General features: G+C 43.9%; 1 protein-coding gene across 1 annotated transcript in view; it reads left to right on the forward strand.

The window, feature by feature from the left end:
* The window catches only part of LOC104962476 (fibroblast growth factor receptor 2-like), a 51,070-nt gene that overhangs the window by 33,721 nt on the left and 8,770 nt on the right, over window positions 1–8,579 (forward strand).

Genomic DNA, 8,579 nt, shown 5'->3' on the forward strand with positions numbered 1-8,579 from the left:
TTGTGTGTGTGTGTGTGTGTGTGTGTGTGTGTGTGTGTGGTGTGTGTGTGTGTGTGTGTTGTGTTGTGTGTGTGTGTGTGTGTGTGTGTGTTTTGTGTGTGTGCATGCTGTTTGATCACCCAGGTGCCTCTGGATGCAGGTGCAGGTCAAGAAATGCTGCCAAGTGGTGTGGATTAATGATGTGGGTTATTATATGATATTAACAAATTATATATTTTTATACAATTGATTCGGGGAAATCCCCATTTTATGATGGTATTTGTGTTTACGATGTCCAATTAGGTTAATGTATTAGGTAGGCCATTGAAGCCCCGACTTTGTGTTGTTTTGCCTCCTTTTGCTTATCACGGCATCCTCACAGACTAAAACCAAATGTCATCTCTTCACCAAAAACAAAAACAATATTTTACTGACTACTTTTAAATTGAAGAAATGATATCCTCGGAAATGTTGACAGTCCCTTAGCAACGAGGAAAAAGTTTCTGGAAAAAGCCAACATTGTTTTTCCAGTATTCTAAATGCAATTGTTCAATGCTTTGAGCACCACAGCATTGGATAACAAAACAACACTAGTATTATTGCATACCACAAAATGGAAGTAGAAAGATATGTTAATTGTGGTATTTTTGGATGGAACCAGACCACCTTAAAAGGGGCCCTTATTGTGCTTATCTTGTCTGTTGTTTTCCATTTTTCCTGCCAGTGTGTTATATGTGTTTGTGCATTTTAAGTCTGCAAAGGCTAAAATCCCAAAAGTTCACGCCAGGAGCCGAGTTTCTCTCCTACACACTTCCCCTGCCTGAAGCGCCTCCATTGTTTTTTTAATTTTTGTTTTTCCAATGTATTGAAAATGTTAAATGTTGGTAGTCATTCCCATGAATAATGAACATCGCACTGTAACTCAGCTTCTATTGGCTAGTGCTACAAACATTGTACGTGTACGGCTAAGGGGCGGACTCTCTAAGAGCGGTTGAAAATTCAAAACCAGAGTCGACCAGCTAACAATCAGCAGCACACCGAGCCCTTCTGGGTTTTCAGACCAGAGGGGTGAAATAAAATGCAGCACAAGGCAGTAGTGCTTCAGACCTTTTTGAAATTAAAGCATGGAGACATGGTCACAGTCACGAGGCACAAAATACAAAATATGAACCTGAAAAATGGAGTAATAATAGGGCCTTTAATGTTGGCTGAGGTATGAATGAGGACTTAAAAGCGTTGTGCGCCCTCAGCCAAATACAGCGAGTTCAAGACCAACTCAGTCCAAAACCCCTCCACTTTTGAACCTTTGAGCGCAAAATAGTGTTTTTCTGCTCAGTTTGCAGAATCGTGGAAGCGGGGACAACAAAGCGGAGTGGGATAACGCTAGTAATCATGTGTGCTTGTTGAAAGAGAAGCACGGTAACTTGCCCTAAATTGATGCTCCTGATCTTTGGCCTCAATCAAAACCAACAATACAAGCGATCAGTACCCATTTGAATTTAATCCTGCACAGTGATTCTTCTAAAGGCTGGTCAATATCTAATTAAACCTGCAACTGTTTGGTATCTATATCTGGTCTGTATGTAGAATTATTCTCCTACATCCCCTTATTTTCCTGGGAGAGACGTGCTGTAATTACACACTTTGTTTGATTGGCGTATCCAATGGTAATAAGGAGTATTATTTCATTATATCACATCGAGATTGAATACCTGAGGGTTCTACGAGCGTAAGGGCATAGAAACACATGAAGGTCCACGCACATGCTCCCCAACTCCGGCCCCCTGCTCCGCTCCCCTCTGCATTTAGCTAAAGCTCTCCTTCAGACTGCATATTTCTGTTTTTTGTCGGTTTTTATTGCAAGCAGTAAACCCCTCCACGACTGTTTCCCACAGAACTGCCCCCCTGCAATCCCTCTTGCTTCATTTTCTCATTATAGCGGGGTGGACAGAGGGAGGAGAGGGGGAGAAAGAGGAAAGGAAGGGGAACAGAGACCAGAAACTGCTCTCTTATCAGTCTTTTATTTTTACCTCAAATGACCTGCAGGATCAGCCTATTAAAAACCAAAGAGGAACCATCATTTCTGGTAAACTGGCCTCTGGAGGAAAAGGGCACAGTCAACACAGCTCAGTGGCCCATGCCCGGCACTTTTTGTTGGTAAGCCCCATGCCATCCTGTGCCATGCCGTGCACTCTTCCTGTGGCCCGTACCCCGCCTGACCCTTTAATGCCTTGTGTGCCAAGGCCACCAGGTTTACCCGGAGTTCACCGGTCTCGCATGGCACACCATGGAATGCCCCTTGCCCGTCTCCACTTTTTGCCTCCTCCCATTGTGGCCGCCATCAAATAATCTCTCCACTAATGACTTAATTGATTAATGTATTCAGTTTTAAAATGGGTCCACTTACATTATTGTCACTGCAAAACCATAAAAACAGCACAGCGCAGTCTGCACTTTCATTTGATTTGATGCCTGCAGTGATGGAAAAAAGTACTCTTGTCACCAAAAAGTAATAAAAACAACACTATTTCATAATCTCAACTAGAATTATCAGCAACAAAAGCTCAGCTTCAAAAATAAACATATGGATTAAAATGATCCCAAGGATAGATGTATTATTAAAAGTATCAGATTGTTAATATACAGAAAGTCTCCAAATTAGCGCTTTGGGCCCCTCAAAAAGGGAGGGTCAAATAAATCTGAGATGTGGTGATGATTAATGGGAGATTTGATAGAAAGATATCATGAAACCATTAAAAAGTTCTGACTCTCAAATTGATAGATGTGGTGGACTAAATGGTAACAATATGTTCCCTCTTGACCTAGGAAGGGACGTTTTTACCATAGCAAGAAAGTACATTAAGAAGTAATACCAAAAATATATTACTTTGAGTAAATTACTTTGCTAACATTCCACAATGGAGATACAGGCAATACAACTTAGCTGTTTGTCTAGGCATTCCCTTTTTAAATCCCTTAAAGGTATTTCTTATTTTTCCCATCATCCTTTGTGTATTTCCCCTGCCTAACTGTAGCCCCCTTGTATGAGGTTAACTGGCCATAAAGAAACTTCTCAGCCCACACACATACACACACCACACGATATCCCATTCATCTAATTTAAGCAAGATTTGCCCCTAAAACTTTTAATTGTTTTGGGGTTTCCCCATATCATGATGTGGCCCATTTTATCGGCAATACATACTGATTCTGTCATTTAGTCTGAGGTGTACGCAGCTCTGAATGCTCCAGCTAATATTTAGGTCAAAATATAATAAAAGTTAGAATGCATGTCTACTCCTCTACATGGGTGTTTCCATCATACCAGAAAGTTTGGCTCTTTGCTGACAGACTGATTTTAAGTCCCATCACCTGCTCTTTGCAACGGGAAAAGATCAGGAGGGTGAAGAGGCCTGTGAAAGATGGAGAATGAGAGAAAAGGGGGGGGAGAAAGGGAGAGACAATATAAACAGGACGGGCCCCTAGAAAGTGCAGGAAGGGGGAGGGATGGAGGAGGGGGTGGAATCATCTGACAGATTTTCAGAAAGATGGAGCAGAGAGACGGACATATGGAAGAAGTCTCTGCCTGCTAGTTTCTGCACTCTCTCCATCTGTTGATCTCTCCCATCACAGCCACCTTCCTCATTCTCCATTCAGCCCTCCTCTCTTTAAACCCAGCCTCTAAACTCACTTCCGCACAGCCTCACCCTCTGACCATCCACCCTGACCCACCCCCGACCTTCTACACACTCGGTGCACCCTAACCTTAAGGCTTTGTTTTGAAAAGGCTCTGTAGCGCCCCAGGCTTAGTGATGTTCATTTTGTGAGAGTGTGTGTCTCTGATAACTGTGTGTATAGGTGTGTTGTGTGTGTGTGTGTGTGTATGTGGGTGTGCCGTGTGTGTGTGTGTGTGTGTGTGTGTGTGTGTGTGTGTGTGGTGTGTGTGTGTGTGTGGTTGTGTGTGTGTGTGTGTGTGGTGTGTGTGTGTGTGTGTGTAGTGTGTGTGTGTGTGTGTTGTGTGTGTGTGTGTGTGTGTGTGTGTGTGTGTGTGTGTGTGTGTGTGTGTGTGGTGTGGGTGTGTGTGTGTGTGTGTGTGTGTGTGTGTGTGTGTGTGTGTGTGTGTGTGTGTGTGTGTGTGTGTGTGTGTGTGTGATGGCAGGGGGTGGTTGCTGTCAGTGTGGGGGTTGGTGGGCTCCTCAGTATGGTTGTGAGTGCCGGGTAGTGTTTTGAAAGGGGGCATTGTTCAACAGGTCTCGCTCTGTTTGGATTCGCAGGCCAAATGTTTGCGTGTTAAAGAATGCAGATAGCTGGGTTGCTACGAAGGTGTTTCACTTTCCAAGAATGACACGTCGTTTTTCTTAACCCTCTACTCACGTGCAACAAATTCACTCTATGGAAGTCCTCCTGCAGCTGAGTTCTTTATCTATTTGTGATAAATGAGTCTGTGCCTCTTTGTTTTTTTGCAAAGTCTTAAAATGCAGAGGAGATAAGAGAGAGGCAGCCAGTCAGGATCATAGCTGTCAGGGTTGAAGGGAAACATTTACACTAGTAGTACGTGAAGTTCTGCTTTTGCAAAGATAAACTAGACTTCATGTTTCTTAAAGGGAAATAACACCTTTTTAATTTTGGACACAGCCTTAGTCTACACTTCCCTTGAAAATTATTTTGTGTGTTATATAATTACTGTTAAAGTATCAAACCATCCAAGGAAATGAACGTATTCAGAACCTTTGCCTTTAAACAAGCATTAGGGCTCCCATAATGTTGAAATGTCACAATATATATTAAAGTTTGAGTATCATTAAAGTCATTCCCAGGCTGCAATGACATAGAAGCTATGAGCTTAAGTATGACCCGGAAACACAAACCAATCAGAGAAGACAGGGCTTTTTTGGGAAGGGGGCTTAAAGGGATAGGCACTGATAGACAACTGAGCGTTTCATAGAGAGGGGTAAATACAGTCATGTTCAGACAGACAGACAACATTAAAGCAACTAAAAAGGTTGGAGAAATCTAAAATATTAATGTGAACAATACAAATTAATATTGGTGAACCAGTCTTAATCAACCATTTCCCCCCTTATTAACAGAACGGTCCCCTCATCGACCGATCCTCCAGGCGGGTCTCCCGGCCAACACCACAGTAAACGTCGGGGAGGACGCCCGCTTCGTCTGTAAGGTCTACAGCGACGCCCAGCCTCACATCCAGTGGCTCAAACACATCACTCAGAACGGTAGTCGCTACGGCCCCGACGGACACCCATACGTCCGAGTGTTGAAGGTACATTGCCACACTTCCTCTTTTAGATTTGATTATTTTGATTATAGTACCTCCTTTTTTCTTTGCCGGTGTATTGCCAGATTTTGCAGGTGTTTTTGATAACAAGTCATAAAAGGTCTAATCATTTCTCCCTTATTAAAGTGATAGGTGTTTTCCATGCTGGCTATGGTGGTGATTCCAGAAATACAGTATCTGTAGTCATGATGTCTGATTTTACAAGTATGTGTGTGTGGATTGCAGCGTTCAGGCATTAACAGTTCCGACGTGGAGATGCTCACCCTCACCAACGTGACGGAGGCGGACGCTGGGGAGTATATCTGTAAAGTCTCCAATTATATAGGCGAGGCCAACCAGTCGGGCTGGCTCACAGTCGTCCCAGGTAACCTTTGAGACCTGACTACCCACCAACCCTTCCCGCCCCGTCCCGGTGTGGTTTCCTGGCCTCTGTCCCTGACCTGCTGTGCTGTGGTGGTCCTTCTGGTGGTCTCTTGGTGCTCCTGGGGGCTCACACCCCCTTTCTTCCCCCTAATGGTACATCCTTGTGTTTCCAGCTGCTCCTTCAACTGCTGGGATTGGTGGCAGTCATGGGAAGCACTGGTGCATACCTAGACACTGAAATTGTCACAGCTAGCATGGTGGACGTTCACATTCTGTCCTCTTGCAAGCTGTGTCAAGATGGTGTACGGTGTTGCCAATACAGTGCTCTCCATGCAATTTGTGTTTGTGTTGGTTGCATGTGTCCCAATCCAGTTATGGATTAGACTTCGATTAGCAGGATTTATTGGGTGACGGGGTTCTTTTGGTTGTTTTGGTTTTGGTGTATTTTCTGTTTTGGTGGGATCCTATCTGTTCTGGTGTTTATGAAGCCTCCCTCCTCCCTCCTCTTCCCCCCAACAGCCTTTGCTCTAGATGGACCCTCGCAGATGGAAGCCATCCAGCTCCTCTTATTTTCTTTTGGTGTTTGGGTCTGATTTTTTCTTCTCTCTCCTCCCATTTCCTCTTCTCCTCCCCCCCCCAAACCCCTCTGCTCTGATCTTCTTCCCGCTCTTTCTTCTTTGAACACCTCCCATTTTCCTCCTTCTTTCTTCTCCCCATCAGACTGCAGGTGTTAACACCACCACAGATAAGGAGATAGAAGTTCTCTACTTGCCCAATGTAACATTTGGAGATGCTGGGGGAGTATACGTGCTTGGCGGGTAATTCTATTGGGATCTCCTTTCACACTTGCTTGGTTGACGGTGCTTCCAGGTATATACACTCGTGTACTGTCCTCTCTTTTCCTTCTCTCAGCCTGTTTGTTTGTGTCATTACAGATGACCTCTGCGGAAGGCAAGTCCTCCCCCCGGAGTCCGAGGCGTACAGCTCAAAATTATTAGATTAACTGCCATGAACCTGCACGGTCACATCCGAGACAATGAAACGTAAGAGCAGGGAGCATATATTCAAAAATATTATCTGGATGGCGAGCTTGTTAGAAAACAGCTCAGAGCAAGATAGAAGGAGTAGATATTGCAGACGACTTATATTAACAATCTGAGAAATAGAAAGTGGAGCTCCCAAGAGAGGAACGAATGAACCACCAGGGTCCTCCAAAAAGGACGGGGAAATGTATTGATTCACCGCCATTCTATATCATCCTATGCACCTTGGAAAGATCTTTCATGTACATTGTTTTGTTCTAATGACAAGATAAAGATGATTTATATCATAAGCCCTTAAAACAAAAGCAGAATTCTTACAACCACTAAATTACCACATGGCATCTGAATAAACTTTGGCTTCCCCCCCATTTAAAGAAATCCTTATACCTCATCTTGAAATAAAGATCGAGGTAAAGCTCACACTCGCTCAAGTTAGATTGTCTTCTCAATTAAATCAGACCACCTCTACCGACATCTACACGAGCGGAAACTGAAACATACAGCGTAGGAAATGTTGTGTTTTATGAACTATTACAAACTGTATTATAAAAAAAACAAAAAACAAAACAAAAACAAAATCTTTTTTGCCTTGCGTATGTCAAACACAAAACACCAACCACAAAAAGAACAACTAGATAAATATGCATAACCAAGGAAACAATACATAACATAGATAGCCATCAAGAGCAAAGTCTATCAGGCTAAGTAAAGAAAACAATTTATATCAATGTCAAGATATGAGCACGAAAAGCAAGAAGCACCAGAAGAGATAAAAAATAGAGGAATACGAAATAGACATCCCATTAATGTCATTAAAAGCAAAGCACACAAGACATACTTTAAAACAAATACTAATGAGTAGAGATAAAAAACTACAAGCGTAGATCACAGGCTAGCCATTCCTCGTTGGGACTAATAATATTCATAGATTATTGCCCTTGATTTGCTCTATCTGCACTGATATGCGCGCCTTCGAGCGCTAACGGCTTCTGGTGTGCGTGTGGCTTTTTGGACCAGCAGGAATAGCCACGCAGAACAGGAAAAAAGGTCGTCCTAGATGAAGCTCACCTCCAGCTGCTCTTTGGATTGGTTGGGTTTGGTTGATGCCTGTGCATGCACAAGAGCTTGTTTGTGGTCTGGAAGGCTATGTAATATGGAACAGTCTCATTTCTACAGCAACACACACAGACGCACCCGCAAACCCCGACCCATCTCCTCCGACAGGAGTTGAAGGCCATATACAACCACGAAGGAACACCCAGCTGTCCCTTGTTGTTGCGATTTCTGAAGTGAAAGCGCGTATCTGTTCCGGCGGCCGTGGGTGTGTGTTTGTGCTTGCGTGTCTCCAGCATTAGCGCAGACAATGCAAGGCCTGGTTGTGGCTGAGTCAACATTGTAAATAGTTAAAAGCCCACAATGTGTTTTTGAGAAAAACAAGTGTGCGTGCGTTAACTCAGGGAAAGAAGCGCTAGAGAAGGATTCTTAAAAAAAACTCCATCTTCTGTTTTCAGTTCTGCTGCCGATTGGTGATACATTTAACGCATGAGTCATCCCCGAGCATCTGTCTCTGTGTTTGCTGTCTGATACCCATTGTGTTGTCAGCTTCAAATAGAGAATGGTTCGCCCCATACGTAGTGTTGTGTGTGGGTGCTGTGTGCGTGTGTTGCTGTGTGCGTGCGTGTGTTGAGAACTTGCTATAATTTCTTCCCCATGACCGTCCGTCTCACGGCCACCCTTTTAATTTTTCTCACCCTTGAGAAAACCCCAGGGCCCTTACCAGACTATGTGGAAAGATCGCATATACTGCGCGGCGTCTTCCTCATCGCCTGCATGGGGGACATCGTGGTGGTGTGCCGCATGAGAACACCTGCAAAGAAACCCGACTTTCCGGGAACCAA

The sequence above is a fragment of the Notothenia coriiceps genome, unplaced genomic scaffold (genome assembly GCF_000735185.1).
Source record: "Notothenia coriiceps isolate Sejong01 unplaced genomic scaffold, NC01 NC01_scaffold00034877, whole genome shotgun sequence".
Classification (NCBI taxonomy): Eukaryota; Metazoa; Chordata; class Actinopteri; order Perciformes; family Nototheniidae; genus Notothenia; species Notothenia coriiceps.